A 20281-nucleotide genomic window follows, 5' to 3' on the forward strand; every position below is an offset into this window, starting at 1 on the left:
TCTTCAGGATTCATATTTCAATATGGTATTGGGGTAAAATTGCAAAAGAATATCCCGCATAATGCATTTTTATGGGTTTAAAATTTGGGACCATGATGCTTTGCAGCAGTAGGTTCTTCCACCCTCTTCTTAGGCCTCATGCACACGACCGTTGTGTGCATCCGCGGCCGTTGTACCGTTTTCCGTTTTTTTTCGCGGACCTATTGACTTTCAATGGGTCCGTGGAAAAATCGGAAAATGCACCGTTTGGCTTCCGCGTCCGTGATCCGTGTTTCCAGTCCGTGAAAAAAATATGACCTGTCCAATTTTTTTCACAGACAACGGTTCACGGACCCATTCAAGTCAATGGGTCCGTGAAAAATCACGGATGCACACAAGATAGTCATCCGCGTCCGTGATCCGTGTCCGTTTTTCCTATCATTTTCAATGCAAACTTTTTTTTCACTTTTAATGTCCGTGGATCCTCCTAAAATCAAGGAAGACCCACAGAAGAAAAAAACGGCCACGGATCACTGAACAACGGAAATCCGGGGTTCCGTTGTTCCGTGATCCGTTTCCGTTTTTTTTTCCGTGGGCCTTCCTTGATTTTTGGAGGACCACCAGACATGAAAAGTGAAAAAAAAATCTAAGTCAAGTTTCCCTTGAAAATGATAGGAAAAAAACGGACACGGATGACGGACGCGGATGACAATCTTGTGTGCCTCCGTGTTTTTTCACGGACCCATTGACTTGAATGGGTCCGCGAACCGTTGTCCGTGAAAAAAATAGGACAGGTCATATTTTTTTGACGGACTGGAAACACGGATCACGGACGCGGATGACAAACGGTGCATTTTCCGATTTTTCCACTGACCCATTGAAAGTCAATGGGTCCGCGAAAAAAAACGGAAAACGGAACAACGGCCGTGGATGCACACAACGGTCGTGTGCATGAGGCCTTACTCTGTACAAGGCAGGGGGTAGTCTTAATTGCACTGAGCATATTTCCACCGGCGGTTGCCCCCTTTTTTAGTCGCGCCTGGGGGTGTACCTATGGCATAGTGACCTACCCCTCTGCCGTTTTGAAAACCGCCATCTAGAATGTAATTCCAATTGATAGAATGATGTAGAAAGAAGTGCAAGACGAGGTCCAGAGGGCAGAGGGGATGAAGAAAGGAGGCTGATATTACTTGTATGGCTTTCTGCTTCCCACATCTGGGCCATGATACAGCAATGACCTGATGCGGAGCTCCGGCCGATGCGTCCACCCTCTCCCCGGGCGATGATAACGCAGCACATTCCCCTCCGCCAGTTCCCTCTTCCCATACGGACTGTCCCGAATTCATGTAAATCTAGAACGGTCTGTGCAGTGACCAAAGATTTAAAGGGCCGGTACCCCTAAAGTCTTATTATAAGGCACATATATTGTAGGTCCTGAGCTGATCTATAACCTGGGATAAAATATTTTAATTTCTTTTTAATTAGGAATCCCCACATCTAAAGGACATAGAGTGAAGGTCTGAGCGGCACCAGGGCCACCCAGGAAGTCTCATCCTTATTCTGGACATGAGGGTCTGACAGCACCTGGGTCTGAATACTTGTGTAACTGCATGTAATTAGGTAAGAGTATGACAACCGAGTCAGGGCTTGTTCACACAAACGTTTTTTCGCGTTCCGTATACGGAACCCTTCATTTCAATGGTTCCGCAAAAAAAAAAGCAGAATGTACTTCGTATGCATTCCGTTTCCATATTTCCATTTTTTTCTGTTCAGTTGAAAGATAGAACATGTCCTATTATTGGTCGCAAATCACGTTCCGTGGCTCTATTCAAGTCAATGGGTCCGCAAAAAAATGGAAATGCATCCGTATGTCTTCCGTATCCGTTCTATTTTTGCAGAACCATCTATAGAAAATGTTATGCCCGGCCCAATTTATTCTATGTAATCACTGTATACTGTATATGCCATATGGAAAAACGGAACGGAAACAAAAAACGGAACAACGGATCCGTGAAAAACGGCCTGCAAAACACTGAAAAAGACATACGGTCGTGTGAACGAGCCCTTACTCAGTAAAATATATCTGTATAGCACCACCTGCTGTTGGTTATTTTCCTCATTTCTCTGTCCACCTGTAAACACGGAGGTCGCACGTGCTCAGTTCCATCTTTTAAATACCACCAGACATATATACTATTAGAAGCTGTGACAGTTACAGGGAGATATCTGCAGCAGAAAGGTCACCCCCTGAGCTGTGATAGGGAGAGAGCTGCAGCAGAAAGGACATGCCCACTGAGCTGTGATAGGGAGAGAGCTGCAGCAGAAAGGACATGCCACCTGAGCTGTGATAGGGAGAGAGCTGCAGCAGAAAGGACATGCCACCTGAGCTGTGATAGGGAGAGAGCTGCAGCAGAAAGGACATGCCACCTGAGCTGTGATAGGGACGGAGCTGCAGCAGAAAGGGCATGCCCCCTGAGCTGTGATAGGGAGAGAGCTGCAGCAGAAAGGACATGCCCCCTGAGCTGTGATAGGGACGGAGCTGCAGCAGAAAGGGCATGCCCCCTGAGCTGTGATAGGGGGAGAGATGCAGCAGAAAGGACATGCCCACTGAGCTGTGATAGGGAGAGAGCTGCAGCAGAAAGGACATGCCCACTGAGCTGTGATAGGGAGAGAGCTGCAGCAGAAAGGACATGCCACCTGAGCTGTGATAGGGAGAGAGCTGCAGCAGAAAGGACATGCCACCTGAGCTGTGATAGGGACGGAGCTGCAGCAGAAAGGGCATGCCCCCTGAGCTGTGATAGGGAGAGAGCTGCAGCAGAAAGGACATGCCCCCTGAGCTGTGATAGGGACGGAGCTGCAGCAGAAAGGGCATGCCCCCTGAGCTGTGATAGGGGGAGAGATGCAGCAGAAAGAACATGCCCCCTGGACTGTGATAGGGACGGAGCTGCAGCAGAAAGGGCATGCTCCCTGAGCTGTGATAGGGAGAGAGCTGCAGCAGAAAGGACACCCTCCCTCATAAAGGATACACCCCCTGAGCTGCCAGCTTTGTTAGAAAGAGTTTGCCATGTACTATATGATGTCTAATTTTCATTTTTAACACAGCCATAGCTGCGACACATGGGCTGTCACCCAGCTTTGTATTGTTATACAGAGTCATATCTTATGGTGCCTGACTCCTATGACCACTTTTTGTGTGTGTGTGTCAGTCATTACTGTTGTTTTCCAGCATTCCATTCCTGAACCAGGAAGAACTGGACGAGCAGTGCTAGAAAACTGAATTGTTGGCTCTTTCCTTAGAGCTGATAAGGATTTAAACTTGGCAATGATTAGACATAAGTGATTGCAGGCAGGGAATAGATGACTAAGTGTGCGCTCATGGCGATTTCATCGAAATGTTTACATCAGGGTTAAACAATGAATACACGTCTGCCGCGCATTGTCTTATATGTGTGGGAACGGGGCCCAGTGCCAGCTCTATGTCTGCAGAATGTCCAGCACCCGTCCTCCGCCCTATCACCAATGAAAAAGCCATACATCTGAATGGAGCTGGGCTGCAATACCAGACACAGCCTGCGCAGAAGGGGGGCGCTATCTGTGAAAAAAAGAAAATTTGAAAAAAAAATATAATTCAAAAAAGCAACTTTAAAGGGGTTGTCTCATCTTATACTTTGGTGGCATATCGCTACGACATGCTACCAATTTCAGATTGTTGCGGGCCCCACCTCTGGGACCTGCTCCCCAAAGTGAAGGAGAGTGCACTGCATGGGCGCAAGTGCTCTCCATTCACTTCTATGGGAGTTCCTAAAATCGTTGAGCGAGCGTTCTAGGGTATTTTTGGAAGTACCATAGAAGTGAATGGAGAGTGCAGAGTGCATGCACGGCCGCCTCTCCATTCACCGCTATGGGACTGGCAGAAATAGCTGGGCGATTTTCGGAACTCCCATAGAGGTGAATGGAGGGTGGACGCGCTTTCACTTTGGGGAGTCCATTGTGAAGATAGCAGCAGATTCCATGGGTGGGACCTGTACCTGACGCTGGTGGCCTAGCCATCCTGGTCATCATATGCCACCAGGGTTTGAGATGTCAGAACCCCTTTAAGAAAGGGGGAGGGGGGGGTTGTCCTTGCTGGAAAAACACATTTAAAGGGATTGTCTAACTAGGGCAGGGATCAGCAACCGTCGGCACTCCAGCTGCTGTGAAACTACAACTCCCAGCATGCACACCTATTCGGCTTTTCTTGTAACTCCCATAGAAGTGAAAGGAGGATTCTGGGGGTTGTAGTTCTGAACAGCTGGCGTGTCGGAGGTTGCTGATCCCTAGGGTAGTCTCTGCCCTACTAGAGCATATGCTGGTCATAGAGGTAAGTCTGCAAGGGTTGTACCCCCCCCAGATGACAAGGCATGTAGTATTAAAGGGCACCATGTTGGCACTTCTATGATGTCCAGGTGCCCTAACAGACCAGCTGGCGATGGCACTGTCCCTTTACGGCAGCTATAATACCACCATTGTTGCTGCACCACAAGTCCCAGCATGCCCAGGCAGCTCTATCCTGCAGTTAGATGCGTTGTCGCTTTTTGCATCACATTTCTTCCTTCTGGAGGAGAGCTAATGACACAGTGCATAATGGGGGTGATAGTCCATGATCTATGGGCTGCCTGCCTCATACTGTACACACTGAAGAAGAATAAAGGATGAGGGAGGTTCTCCCCTTGCACTAAGGGAGCAGCGACAAACCCAAAAGTTTCCATCCAGGCGCAAATCAGGCCCCGGGGCGTCCAAGGGATGGAGCAGAGGAGACTTTCTCCCCGATCCCTGCCCCCAAGTTGCGTGGTAATCAGCCACTCCAGGAATTTTCACTGGCAGTGAATGAATCCAGCTGGGATCTCCGCCAAGCATGCATTTCATCTGGCCCAGAGAAGTTTCCGGAAAAAAAAAAAAAAAAAGTTTAAGTGCAGTGGGGGAGGAGGTTAGAATAACACAGTGACGCAGGAGGGAGTTTAACCTCTCCAACACTATCACAACTTTACCTTCAGATTTAAAGGGCTACTCCGCCTGTAAATATAGGGTATGGCGGGTGTAAATTGCCCCAAATGCCCTTCTATGGCGACTTTCACACTGGTGGGACTCATGAGATTTGTCTTCTGCTGTTTCATCACTGCAACAAAATTACTTTCTGCTGCAAGTTGTCATAAGCGGAGAGAAAAGGGTTCACGGGCACCTCTAATGTGTTTAGGATTATAATACCTAAGGTTGAATTGCGGCTGAGAGGAATTTATCTTTCAGTTCAAGCTAAAACTCAGTCCAACTCTGAACCTGATACTACAGTTTATATGTAGAAATAATGTCCATGTATTATACCCCAGAGCTGCACTCACTATTCTGCTGGTGCAGTCACTGTGTACATACATTACTTATCCTGTACTGACCCTGAGTTACATCCTGTATTATACTCCAGAGCTGCACTCACTATTCTGCTGGTGCAGTCACTGTGTACATACATTACTTATCCTGTACTGACCCTGAGTTACATCCTGTATTATACCCCAGAGCTGCACTCACTATTCTGCTGGTGCAGTCACTGTGTACATACATTACTTATCCTGTACTGACCCTGAGTTACATCATGTATTATACTCCAGAGCTGCACTCACTATTCTGCTGGTGCAGTCACTGTGTACATACATTACTTATCCTGTACTGATCCTGAGTTACATCCTGTATTATACTCCAGAGCTGCACTCACTATTCTGCTGGTGCAGTCACTGTGTACATACATTACTTATCCTGTACTGATCCTGAGTTACATCCTGTATTATACTCCAGAGCTAAACTCACTATTCTGCTGGTGCAGTCACTGTGTACATACATTACTTATCCTGTACTGATCCTGAGTTACATCCTGTATTATACTCCAGAGCTGCACTCACTATTCTGCTGGTGCAGTCACTGTGTACATACATTACTTATCCTGTACTGATCCTGAGTTACATCCTGTATCATACTCCAGAGCTGCACTCACAATTCTGCTGGTGGAGTCACTGTGTACATACATTACTTATCCTGTACTGATCCTGAGTTACATCCTGTGTTATACTCCAGAGCTGCACTCACTATTCTGCTGGTGGAGTCACTGTGTACATACATTACTTATCCTGTACTGATCCTGAGTTACATCCTGTATTATACTCCAGAGCTGCACTCACTATCCTGCTGGTGCAGTCACTGTGTACATACATTACTTATCCTGTACTGATCCTGAGTTACATCCTGTATTATACTCCAGAGCTGCACTCACTATTCTGCTGGTGCAGTCACTGTGTACATACATTACTTATCCTGTACTGATCCTGAGTTATATCCTGTATTATACTCCAGAGCTGCACTCACTATTCTGCTGGTGGAGTCACTGTGTACATACATTACTTATCCTGTACTGATCCTGAGTTACATCCTGTATTATACTCCAGAGCTGCACTCACTATTCTGCTGGTGGAGTCACTGTGTACATACATTACTTATCCTGTACTGATCCTGAGTTACATCCTGTATTATACTCCAGAGCTGCACTCACTATTCTGCTGGTGGAGTGTATACATCTTTCCCTGCGTGCACATGAAGGTTATGTTACTCTTAGATGTTTAGGACCAGCTCAGTATTGGCAGACACATGGAGCTGGTCCTAAATATAGAATGACATATGTGCTGTCCAGTATTGGATAACCTCTTGTTAAACCGTTAAGCAGGACAGGTGCAATGGGGTATAATATAATCCCATCATTACATATGTGGTTATATACATAAAGATACCCAGGTTATACCAGCTGTACATATATAATTATATACAGGAGATGCCCAGGTTATACCAGCTGTACATATATAATTGTATACCCAGGTTATACCAGCTGTACATATATAATTGTATACCCAGGTTATACCAGCTGTACATATATAATTGTATACCCAGGTTATACCAGCATGGTAGTTAATAAGTAGTTGAGACAGTTCCTGTCACATCATGTACTTTGGTGGATGTGGGGGATTATTGATGGCAGATGTGTAATTACTGGAATTTACAAGATTGTTTGATCTACTAAACTGAAGTAAATTATTGAAAACCAAGGGTTAATAATGAATGCAGTCGGCGTCCGCTGTCTGGTTGCTGCCCAATGTGTTTGTGGGATGATTACAGATAGAACCTTTGTGGAAATTCTGCTCCATTTTTTTTAAATATTTGATAAGATGTATTGTATGCTCCCCTGTTTACACAGATTTCTGTGCTGTCCACATAGAGGTCTTCTGCTGGAGGGTGGAAGGACCAGGCCGATCACCTCCACGTCATGTCTCCACCATTCACATACAGGACACCTGCCCTGAACTCCCCACAGAAACAAGTGCAGATGGCAGGATATCTATCTATTATCTATCTCCAGGATCATGTGGGCCCTTGGGCGATAAAGTCTCAGTGGGCCCCCCTACACAATGGTAACTCTCTGAGTACAGATAATACAGTAGATATCACCTGCAGTCCTATGTAACAGCATAGATAACACAGTCATGGCTATCTGAGTACAGAACATGTAGTAGTGCTACCTGCAGTCCTATGTAAACCACAGATAACACTAGTGTAGATCATGTAGTAGTGTTACCTGTAGTCCTATGTAAACCACAGATAACACTAGTGTAGATCATGTAGTAGTGTTACCTGTAGTCCTATGTAAACCACAGATAACACTAGTGTAGATCATGTAGTAGTGTTACCTGTAGTCCTATGTAAACCACAGATAACACTAGTGTAGATCATGTAGTAATGTTACCTGCGTCCTTAGTGTGCCTCCCTGTGCCTCTACCACAGACTCCATGCTGGTGGTGCTGCCTCCTCTTCCATCTTCATCTTGCCCCGCACAGAATGTCCTGATGCAGCTGCGTCAAGACAAAGGGAACACTGTGGGCAGGTTGATGGTGACAGACACGCACACACACACGGGGACAGACACGCACACACACACACACGGGGACAGACACGCACACGGGGACAGACACGCACACGGGGACAGACACGCACACACACACAGACACACACACGGGGACAGACACGCACACACACACGGGGACAGACACACACACGGGGACAGACACGCACACGGGGACAGACACGCACACACACACACACACAGGGACAGACACACACACACACGGGGACAGACACACACACGCACACACACACGGGGACAGACACGCACACGGGGACAGACACGCACACGGGGACAGACACGCACACACACACACACACAGGGACAGACACACACACGGGGACAGACACACACACACAGGGACAGACACACACACGGGGACAGACACACACACAGGGACAGACACACACACACGGGGACAGACACACACACACGGGGACAGACACACACACACACAGGGACAGACACACACACGGGGACAGACACACACACACACACACACACAGGGACAGACACACACACACACACAGACACACACACACACAGGGACAGACACACACACACACACAGGGACAGACATGCACACACAGGGACAGACACACACACGGGGACAGACACGCACACACAGGGACAGACACACACACGGGGACAGACATGCACACACAGGGACAGACACACACACGGGGACAGACACGCACACACAGGGACAGACACACACACGGGGACAGACATGCACACACAGGGACAGACACACACACGGGGACAGACACGCACACACAGGGACAGACACACACACGGGGACAGACACACACACACAGGGACAGACACACACACGGGGACAGACACACACACACAGGGACAGACACACACACGGGGACAGACACACACACGGGGACAGACACACACACACACAGGGACAGACACACACACGGGGACAGACACGCACACACAGGGACAGACACACACACACACAGGGACAGACACGCACACGGGGACACACACGCACACACACAGGGACAGACACACACACACACAGGGACAGACACACACACGGGGACAGACACGTACACGGGGACAGACACACACACACAGGGACAGACACACACAGGGACAGACACACACAGGGACAGACACACACACACAGGGACAGACACACACACACACAGGGACAGACACACACACGGGGACAGACACACACACACACAGGGACAGACACACACACAGGGACAGACACACACACAGGGACAGACACACACACGGGGACAGACACACACACACACAGGGACAGACACACACACGGGGACAGACACACACACACACAGGGACAGACACACACACACACAGGGACAGACACACACACGGGGACAGACACACACACACACAGGGACAGACACACACACAGGGACAGACACACACACGGGGACAGACACACACACACACAGGGACAGACACACACACACAGGGACAGACACACACACGGGGACAGACACGCACACACAGGGACAGACACGCACACACGCGCACACACAGGGACAGACACACACACACACAGGGACAGACACACACACAGGGACAGACACACACACACACAGGGACAGACACGCACACACAGGGACAGACACGCACACACACAGGGACACACACACACACAGGGACAGACACGCACACACACGGGGACAGACACGCACACACAGGGACAGACACGCACACACGCGCACACACAGGGACAGACACACACACACACAGGGACAGACACACACACAGGGACAGACACACACACACACAGGGACAGACACGCACACACAGGGACAGACACGCACACACACAGGGACACACACACACACAGGGACAGACACGCACACACACGGGGACAGACACGCACACGCACACGGGGACAGACACGCACACACACGGGGACAGACACGCACACACACACAGGGACAGACACGCACACACACACACAGGGACAGACACACACACACACACACAGGGACAGACACCTGTGTAATCATCAACCAACTTCTATCTAAAAGGGAATTCCACCTTTAGTTGAGCTCCAACCTTTTGTTACCTTCTAATATGACCCCCACTGATTCCCAGTACTGAGGGGACATGGACTGGGGTTTAAAAGAGAACTATCAACATGTACCACAAGGTGGTCTAAACTGTAACCCATTAGGCACTGGCTAGACTGTGGGATGGAGTCTAAGCAATGCCTCAGGCCTCAGGCACACTGACGTTATGCGTCCGTTCCGTGCATTGGGGACCACAATTTGAATGGGTCCATGATCCGGCCGCACCGCACAAAAAAAAAAAAAGAACATGTTCTATTTTTTTGCGGTGCGGAGGCACGGACGGAAACACCACAGAAGCACTCCGTAGTGCTTCCCATTGAGCGATTGCAGACCCATTTAAGTGAATAGGTCCGCATCCGTGATGCACACGGCCGGTGTACATGAGGCCATAGACACAGAAAGGGGCACACACACAGGGACAGACAGACAGACAGACTGACACACAGGGACAGACAGACTGACAGACACACACACAGGGACAGACAGACTGACAGACACACACACAGGGACAGACAGACTGACAGACACACACACACAGGGACAGACAGACTGACAGACACACACACAGGGACAGACAGACTGACAGACACACACACAGGGACAGACAGACTGACAGACACACACACAGGGACAGACAGACTGACAGACACACACACAGGGACAGACAGACTGACAGACACACAGGGACAGACAGACTGACAGACACACACACACAGGGACAGACAGACTGACAGACACACACACAGGGACAGACAGACTGACAGACACACACACAGGGACAGACAGACTGACAGACACACACACAGGAACAGACAGACTGACAGACACACACACAGGAACAGACAGACTGACAGACACACACACAGGGACAGACAGACACACACACAGGGACTGACAGACACACACACAGGGACAGACAGACACACACATCATGGCCCTCAGAATACACCCGGATCTGTATGATAAACCCCCTTAATTGCACCAGACATCTGCTTCCCCTCACAAGTTCTGGTTCTCCAGCAGCACATCCGACCTCACTCTGCATCTTGCAGGCACAGCCCCGCCTCCTTCCACAAGCTGCTGCTGCCGTCAGGGTTTGTCATGTGACCATGAAGAAGCATGTGACCAGTGATGTCACAGAACTCCTTCTAACAACTACATTCTAGCAAAGAATCAATCATCTACCGAAACAACTTCATCTACCCTGTTCTGAGTTCTAGGGCCGCTTACCCCAGCAGTGCACGTGGCGAAAATTGTCTGCATTGCTGGGGTAAGCGGCCCTAGAACTCAGAACAGGCAGGACACAGCTACAGGAGTGAGCGGGCACAGTGGGCCCCCCCAGGAGCAGGGGCCCCCGGCATTTGCCCGGGTTTGCCGGGTGGTGGCCCTATCTATCTATCTATCTATCTATCTATCTATTATCTCCTATCTATCTATCTATCTATCTATCTATCTATCTATCTATCTATCTATCTATCTCCTATCTATCTATTATCTATCTATCTATCTATCTATCTATCTATCTCCTATCTATCTATTATCTATCTATCTATCTCCTATCTATCTATCTATCTATTATCTATCTATCTATCTATCTCCTATCTATCTATCTATTATCTATCTATCTATCTATCTATCTATCTATCTATCATTGTTCTACATGACATCATGGCGCTCTCACGCGTTGCGTCCCCTGACACTATTTCCCGGCACTTTCTCTCACGCTCTGTGTGTACATTCTCCTCGTGGAGTCTGCTGTAGACAGCTGGTAATAATCTGCAGGCGTTCCGCCATCTACGGTAACCCTTCGCTGCACAGACCACAGAACCTTGGGCGCTGAATACGCATCGTTACCGACATTCATGATACTAAATGAAGGACACGCCCGATTTTGAGTGGGGCCTATACAAGCTCTGCCCATTTCTTCATACATTTTCCACGACTGTCTTTGGAAATCTATATGGCATAGACGGTCGACCAGGCATTTTAGGGGAATATTTACATAAGCTCCACCCCCTTTAAGGCCTGGTTTTACCAGACCATTGGAAGGCGTGGTCTACACCTTAAAGGGATTGTCCATTTTAATGCAAAAAAAAGAGTTTTTTTCATTGTATATTAAAAATTTCCACAAAATATATTGGGGAAGATTTATTAGTTTGACAAGTGATCCCAATCCTTCTTTCCCTGAGGGCCACATTCGGCGTTGAGGGGCGGGGTTTATTTAAGCCCCTCCCATACACAGGAGGGTCCACCTGGTCTGAGGGTGTTTTCAGGGGACAGGGTTTATTTGTCTCGTACTGGTCAAGTTGTTATAAAGCTGGACAAACACACATCACGCCCCCCAGGAAACTTCCCGCTAAACCACACCCCTTGGACAAGGCAATAAATGTGATCCAAGGCATCAACGCAAGAATTCAGACGCGTTTTTAGCCGTAAATCTGCCCCGATAAATTTTCAAGATCTCTGCTTGCTTTCCTCTCTTCCATCTGGGGGCTGAGGACCAATCCTAATCCAATCCAAGTGCATGTTTCGGCAAGTTTAAGGTGTATGCGGCCCTTTAAATATCGTCACGTTGAGAATATTGCACCCATAAATGTACCGCCGGTGTTCACAGAGCAGATCTCTGAGCGCCTGGCAGCCATGTTTTCTTAATGCAATCGGGGCTGAAGAATGCGAGCGGCGAGGATTGTCACATGATTATGCAACCGAAGCCGCTGAGGAGTCGGGTTACACAACAGATGTTTTCTCAGCAGAAACTTTATTTTATCGTTTGTCAGAGACGTTCATCTCCCCCGAGTGTGGAAACAATGGGGCAAATGGGGGGGAAATGGCGGTCGTTATGTTCACCATATTTATAACCGCAAACAATTACCGTAACCTTATCAGATGGGAGAACCGTAACCTGATACCTTGCCGTAACCTCTAATCCTATAGAGAAACTGTAATCCCAAACTTTATACTGTAAACCTATAGCCTTACAATAACCGTATAATGTACCCTTCTCCTAATCCTATACCGTACGTATACTGTACCCTAATCTGTAATCCTATACCATATAATGTACCCTACCCTAATCCTATACCGTATACTGTACCCTAACCTGTAATCCTATACCGTATGATGTACCCTAACCTGTAATCCTATACCGCATAATGTACCCTAACCTGTAATCCTATACCGTATACTGTACTCTAACCTGTAATCCTATACCGTATAATGTACCCTACCCTAATCCTATACCGTATACTGTACTCTAACCTGTAATCCTATACCGTATAATCTACCCTACCCTAATCCTATACCGTACGTATTCTGTACCCTAACCTCTAATCCTATACCGAATAATGTACCCTAACCTGTAATCCTATACCGTATAATGTACCCTACCCCTAATCCTATACTATATACTGTACCCTAACCTGTAATCCTATACTGTACTCTAACCTGTAATCCTATACCGTATATTGTACCCTAACCTGTAATCCTATACCGTATACTGTACCCTAACCTGTAATCCTATACAGTATATTGTACCCTAACCTGTAATCCTATACCGTATAATGTACCCTAACCTGTAATCCTATACCGTATAATGTACCCTACCCCTAATCCTATACCATATACTGTACCCTAACCTGTAATCCTATACCGTATAATGTACCCTACCCCTAATCTTATGCCATATACTGTACCCTACCCCTAATCCTATACCGAATACTATACCCTAACCTGTAATCCTATACCATATACTGTACTCTAACCTGTAATCCTATACCGTATACTGTACCCTAACCTGTAATCCTATACCATATACTGTACTCTAACCTGTAATCCTATACCGTATACTGTACCCTAACCTGTAATCCTATACTGTATAATGTACCCTACCCCTAATCCTATACCGTATAATGTACCCTACCCCTAATCCTATACCGAATACTATACCCTAACCTGTAATCCTATATCGTATAATGTACCCTACCCCTAATCCTATACCGTATAATGTACCCTAACTATTAATCCTATACCGTATAATGTACCCTAACCTGTAATCCTATACCATATACTGTACCCTAACCTGTAATCCTATACCGTATAATTTACCCTACCCTCAACCTATACCGAATACTATACCCTAACCTGCAATCATATACTGTATACTGTACTCTAACCTGTAATCCTATACCGTATATTGTACCCTACCCCTAATCCTATATTGTACCCGAACCCCAATCCTATACCATATACTGTACCCTAACCTGTAATCCTATACCGTATACTGTACCTCAAACCCTAATCCTATACTGTATAATTAACCCTAATCGTATACCATACCCTAACCCTCTAATCCTATACCGTATACTGTACCCTAAATTCTATGCCATTTACTGTACTCTAACCCATAATCCCTAGACCGTACACTGTACATTAACCCCTTTTCCTATACCGTATACTGCAAACTGAACCATAATTCTATACAGTATACTGTACCCTAATACCTAAATTTACACTGTATACTGTACTGTAATCCTATACCGTATACCTATAACCCTTAATCCTATGCCGTATACTGTACAGTAACCGCTAATCCTATAGCCTTTTTTGTACTTTCTTCTAACCCTACTGTAACCGTATCCCTATACCATGTCTCTAATCCGTTCCATTTGCCCTGGGATAACTGGGGGTGCTCTAGTTCACGCTGTATGTAGTGGGGTTGCAGCATACATTTGGCAGCACTTTCAGTGCAGCATGTCTGACGCCTGATTGTCGCGCTGTGCTCTGCACTTGGGGTTTACATCATCTCTGCCCGCATCCTTGTTTATGGCACATTCCCGATCAGTCATTTTCCTCTTCTTTATGCCAAATGCAAGATGGCACCGCGCTGGAACAATCTGCGTCATGTGCAGGCCCGTCCTAATGAATTACATGTGATAGGAGGAGGAAGAGAGGGACATGAGCCAAAGCACAACCTGTGCATGGAACCGCTCGTTCCCCCAATGCCAATAGTCCTGGGTAAGTCCATGTGTCTGCCCGCCATATACAACTGGGCACAGGGGCTCCCAAGAACCACCAGTCAGTGGGTATGAAACCACCTATGAGGGAAGCATTGCGGGTGACTACACGAGCTATATGGCATTTATGCGCATGATGTTTTCTTTTGGGTTCTGTATGGCGGTTTTATGCGCGCACTGTACTATAGCATTACTTTGGCACCGCATGGGCGTATGGTATAGAAAGTGTAGGATAGCATTATGTGGATACTGTATTGTGGTTTTATTCTGTCACTATATAATGCTTTTATTTAGGCACGGTATGGAAGCATTATGTGGTGCGGTAGTTTTATCTGGAAAGCGTATGATGTTTGGTTTTATTTAGGCACCGTGTGGTGGTATTATATGAGCATTGCATGATTGTATTATTTGAGCACTTTATGGTGGATTTATTTAGGCACTGTATGGCGGTCTTTGTTGATCATTCTAGGATAGTATTAATTGAGCACTGTACGGTAGATTTATTACTGCACTGTATAATGGATTTATGTAGGCACTGAATGTGGTATTATCTGACCTCTGTATGATAGCATTACTTGGGCTCTGTATTGTAGTTTTATTTAGTCACTGTATACTGATTTTATTCAGGTATTGCATAATGGTTTTATTTGGGTACTGTGCGGTGGTCTTATTTGAGCGTTGCATGCTAGCATTATTTAAGGATGGATTTATTTAGGCGCTGTGCGGTGATCTTCGTTAATCATTACATTATAGCTTTATTTTAGCACTGTATTATGGTTTTATTTAGGCACTGTGTGATGGTTTTATTTGAGCATTGCATGATAGCATTATTTGAGTACTGTATGGTGGTTTTATTTAGGGTACTGTGTGATGGTCTTATTTGAACATTGCATGATAGCATTATTTGAGTACCGTACGGTGGTTTTATTTAGGCACTGTGCGGTGGTGAGCACTGTATAATAGCATTATTTGGGCACTGTATTGTGGTATTATTTGGAAAGCATATGATGTTTTTGGGGAGTTTTATGTTGGTAATATTTGACCATTATATGTATATTATTTAAGTGCTTACGTCACAGCGACTCATGTATAGCAATGTCATCTCCATCAGTCGCATGACTTCATCGTTGAATTCAAGCACTGTGTGGCAGCAGCCTTAAAGGGGTTCTCCACTCCTCTACTATTCATGGCCTATCCATCGATATTTGATCGGCCGAGGTCCAACACCCCTGCCGATCAGCAGTTTCAGAGTAGCTCTGCCACGTGTAGTGGACAGAGCTGAGTAATGCAGCAAGGCGGTGCTGCAGTTACAAGCTCTGTCCACTGCGCAACAGAAGGCGCTGTGTAGTTCCTCGCCAGAGCAACTCTGAAACGACTGACAGGGGGGTGTCGGGTGTCAGATCCCCGTCGATCAAATATTGATGGCTTATCCTGACAAAAGGCCATCAATAGTAAAGGACAACCCCTTTAAGGTACATCATTTTTTTCTATTTTTTTACAGTAACATTTAATTTGGCATCCATGTCTGCCGGATTATCAGATCAACAGTCATAGGAAGTATATTAAACTCACTTGTAAGGGTCGGGAGCATCTTGGGCAATTCCACCTTATATTGCAGTACCGGATTACAGAATTTTCCGGAGTATCAGATGGTGGATTAAAGGACTTTCACTTTCTTATGGTCCAGTGAGAAGAAGATGGTGGGGAGCCTGACATTTAACTATACATCACAGTCCAGCATCCTTACGGCTCGTTTACACGAACGTGTGAAGCCCGTGGACAGCAAATTGCGCTCCGCAATGCACGGGCAGCGTCCGTGGGGCAGGCGCATGGGGATCGCAGACCCATTCACTTGAATGGAGCTCAGCCCCGCCCAGGCCAGTTGATAGTAGTCATGACGTCACTGGGCCTGCGGTAAACAGTGAGAAGGCCGCGGCGCTGCTGGAGCGCCACTGCTGGAGCGCCACTGCTGGAGCACCACTGCTGGAGCACCGCTGCTGGAGCGCGGATGCCTTCTCAAACAGCTGATCGGCAGCTGCAGAACCCCTTTAACATATTTTTGAAAGGTTTTTAATGTTTTCATTTTCCAACCCCTTCTATCCCGGGCCAGTTTATGTCTATGGACCATGTGGCTGCCGTAAAGCAACTCTCTGAATGCCATCTGAGAACGGCTCAGGCAAGATGGCCGCCCCCATAATCATGTCCAGAAAATAACATTAAAAAAAAATCTTCAATCAGAAAATAAAAACAGATTAGAAAAAAATAATATGTTGCTATCTGGTATTAATCTGGCAGAATTTTTTTTCCAATGACACATTCCCTTTAAGTAACAAACGCAACTCTGCTACATCTCTCTATACAAACAAGTAGCAACTCTGATTTTAACACTTCCTCTTGTGATGGCTCTCTGCAGTGAGAAGATATGTTAAGGTTATCGGCATCTCTATGGTTAATTAGATGAGGAGTGTGCCACCTGGGCAGTTGCATAGGGCACACCAATGGCCTGACACCACTATGTTATATTACCTGTATAGCAGTATTATTTATCCCTTGTATAAAACCCTTAGTTCACTATTCTGGGGTGTTATTGTGGGCACAGTATTGTGGTATTATGTGAATGTAGTATGCCTGTATTAAGTGAGCAGAGCGCCGTATGGGGGTTTTAAGTGAGCACTGTATGGCGGTATTTTATGAGCATTGTATGGCAGTATTAAGCAAGCACTGTATTGTGGTGTTACGTATGCACTCTATGCACGCATTAGGTGAGCACTGTGTGGCAGTATTATGTATGCACTGTATGGTGGTATTATGTCAATGCTGTATGTCGGTATTAGTAAGTACTGTATGTCAGTATCATGTATGCACTGTATGTCAGTATCATGTATGCACTGTATGGTGGTATTATGTCAATGCTGTATGTCGGTATTAGTAAGTACTGTATGTCAGTATCATGTATGCACTGTATGGTGGTATTATGTGCATACTATATGTCAGTATTAGGTATGCACTTTATAATGGTATTATGTGAGTACAACAGTGTTCCCATTGTGTGGCACTGTACTGCATTGTATGGTGGCGGCACATATTATTTTTGCAGTGTATGGTGGCGGCACTGTATAGCATTGTAAGTGGCTCTCAACATACGCCCCATGCTGTATGGTATGGGTATAGGAAAGTTGTGTGACAATCTCAGCTCTGCTACATCTGCATAGGAATATTTATATTAGTTTTATAATGCCGCCATCTCTTCACACATATGGCTTCCCAGACTCCTGATGGCACATCTGCCTCGCTCCTAAGAGGTACAGGCGTGGGGAGGTAGCACTTTATATATCAGGAGTCTAGGAAAGGTGACAAACCCTGTGATAGCTGTGGGGGTGATGTCCGCTGTCACCCAGCTTTCCTAGGAACGGAAAACGCTAAGAAGACTTTGCAGACTGTATGGAATTGGGTGGCGAGGAGCAGAGATAGGAGGACATGGCGGTGGCATGAGGAGGGGCAGCGGGCAGTGGGCCTGTGTGCCGATAATGACATATGGCATCAATTATGGCCACTCACGAGATGATTCCAGGAATTGTAACCCTAAAAAAAACATCCAGAAAAGCAGAAAAACAAGGAGGCGGAGAGGACGCAGATTCCTCGATGACAGGGACAGAGGGGCACAGGGGACATCTCCAGGCACCGCGGGAGGAGGGTTACCTGCAAGTCCAGGACCAGGTAATGAGGGTCTCCAGATCCGAAGCCTCATCAATAGACTTCATTTTCCAAGGTCTCACTATTTTCAAGACCTCTGCTTGCTGCCTGTCAATGGGGGCCGTCATGTTTACATCCTGATCAGCTTTGTAGACTCAATACTTCTCACAGCTGAGGGTTTGCTACAATTGTATCTAGTCCATTTATCCTGGACTCCAGACTGATACATTGTCACAAAATACCAGCTTGTGCTGCTGATGTCCAGACTGGATACAAGCCTTTGTCTCTTCTGCGCTGACGGTTTGTGACAATGTATCATCCCGGAAGTTCCCCTCACAGAGGATTGTCTAGACTGGATATACAGCCCTATCTCTCTCCTGCCTCTGATGGTTTGTGACAATGTATCAGCCCAGAATCCAGGTTGTTCGCCTCACAGAGGATGGTCTAGACTGGACGCGACTTTAGCAAACCCTCAGCTTTGAGAAGCAATAGGTCAGGATGGATTTTGAAAACAAAAATGTTCCCATTATTCACTGACAGCAAGCAGGGTTCCGGAACTTGAAACGCAATGTCTATTAGAAAGCTGCAGAACTTCTCACTATGGGATGATTCATTTATACACAGCCCCTTTCTTAGTACAGAGACTCGCCAGCTGTCATGAAACTACCACTCCCAACCTGCAGTCATACTGGGAGTTGTAGTTTCTTAATAGTTGAAGAGGAGCTCATTTTTAGCACTTTTTGGGGTGGCTCGACACCCAGCTTTCCCAGACCCCTGACAGCTCTTCTTAGTGATGTTCTTACACCCCCCCCCCCCCCCCTTATGTCCCCATTGAGGCAACTTGGAAAACTGCATTGAGTCGACCGCCCCTGATGGAGCAATAAGTTTACCCCCAGTAGTCGAGATCTGCACACTCCTCTTCTAAAATACTCTGTGCTGCTGAGAACACTGCTCCTTCCAATGACTGTTACACAACCCACTTGTCCTTACTCTCTTCCTCCCACCATGACACTAATACCCCATCACCCGCAGTCCTGTCCTCCTAGGAGTGGACTGGTCACTGCCTCTTCCTACTTCTGTCCTGAAATACTTTGTGCTGCTAGAAAATCCATAATCCAGATGAGCATGAACAAGAACTATGTAGATAAATGCTTCCATCTACTGGTCAGAAGTGGTATTACATGATAAAATTACACACACAGGAAAACTACTGGTAAAACATCCTGAATAATAATAATTTCACACATTTTTTTAGTTGTTGCAGAAGTTGGTGCCGATTCTGTGCTGGAAAAACGCGCCACAAATGCGAGCAGCTCCATTGATTTCAAAGGGGAATCTGCATGAGAATTGATACAGGGCTTTTCCTTCTGCTTGTGGTTTTAGGGCATGGCCACGTGTTCAGGTTTCTACACACAGTTCTGGAGGCCAAAACAAGGAGTGAATTCAGAAAAGAGATGATATCGTCCTTTGTACTTTCCTCTGCAGATTTCGCCTTCCAATACTGCATGGTATACTGACCGCGTGGCTGTACGCTTAAAAACGGCACCGCGGAA

General features: G+C 46.6%; 1 protein-coding gene across 3 annotated transcripts in view; it reads left to right on the plus strand.

Annotated features, from left to right (window-relative positions):
- LOC121009181 (discoidin domain-containing receptor 2-like) overlaps positions 1-20281 on the plus strand; it is a 78334-nt gene that overhangs the window by 29989 nt on the left and 28064 nt on the right. Inside the window, exon 2 of one of the 3 annotated variants that reach the window (XM_040442102.1) lies at positions 1465-1562. The exons of 1 other annotated variant lie outside the window; for it this stretch is intronic. The gene's annotated coding sequence lies outside the window, so the exon portion shown is untranslated. Of the gene's footprint in view, positions 1-1464; positions 1563-14877; positions 15037-20281 lie in introns of those variants that run through there. One more of the 3 variants, XM_040442105.1, reaches the window with a different exon arrangement.

The sequence above is a fragment of the Bufo bufo genome, chromosome 8 (genome assembly GCF_905171765.1).
Source record: "Bufo bufo chromosome 8, aBufBuf1.1, whole genome shotgun sequence".
Classification (NCBI taxonomy): domain Eukaryota; kingdom Metazoa; phylum Chordata; class Amphibia; order Anura; family Bufonidae; genus Bufo; species Bufo bufo.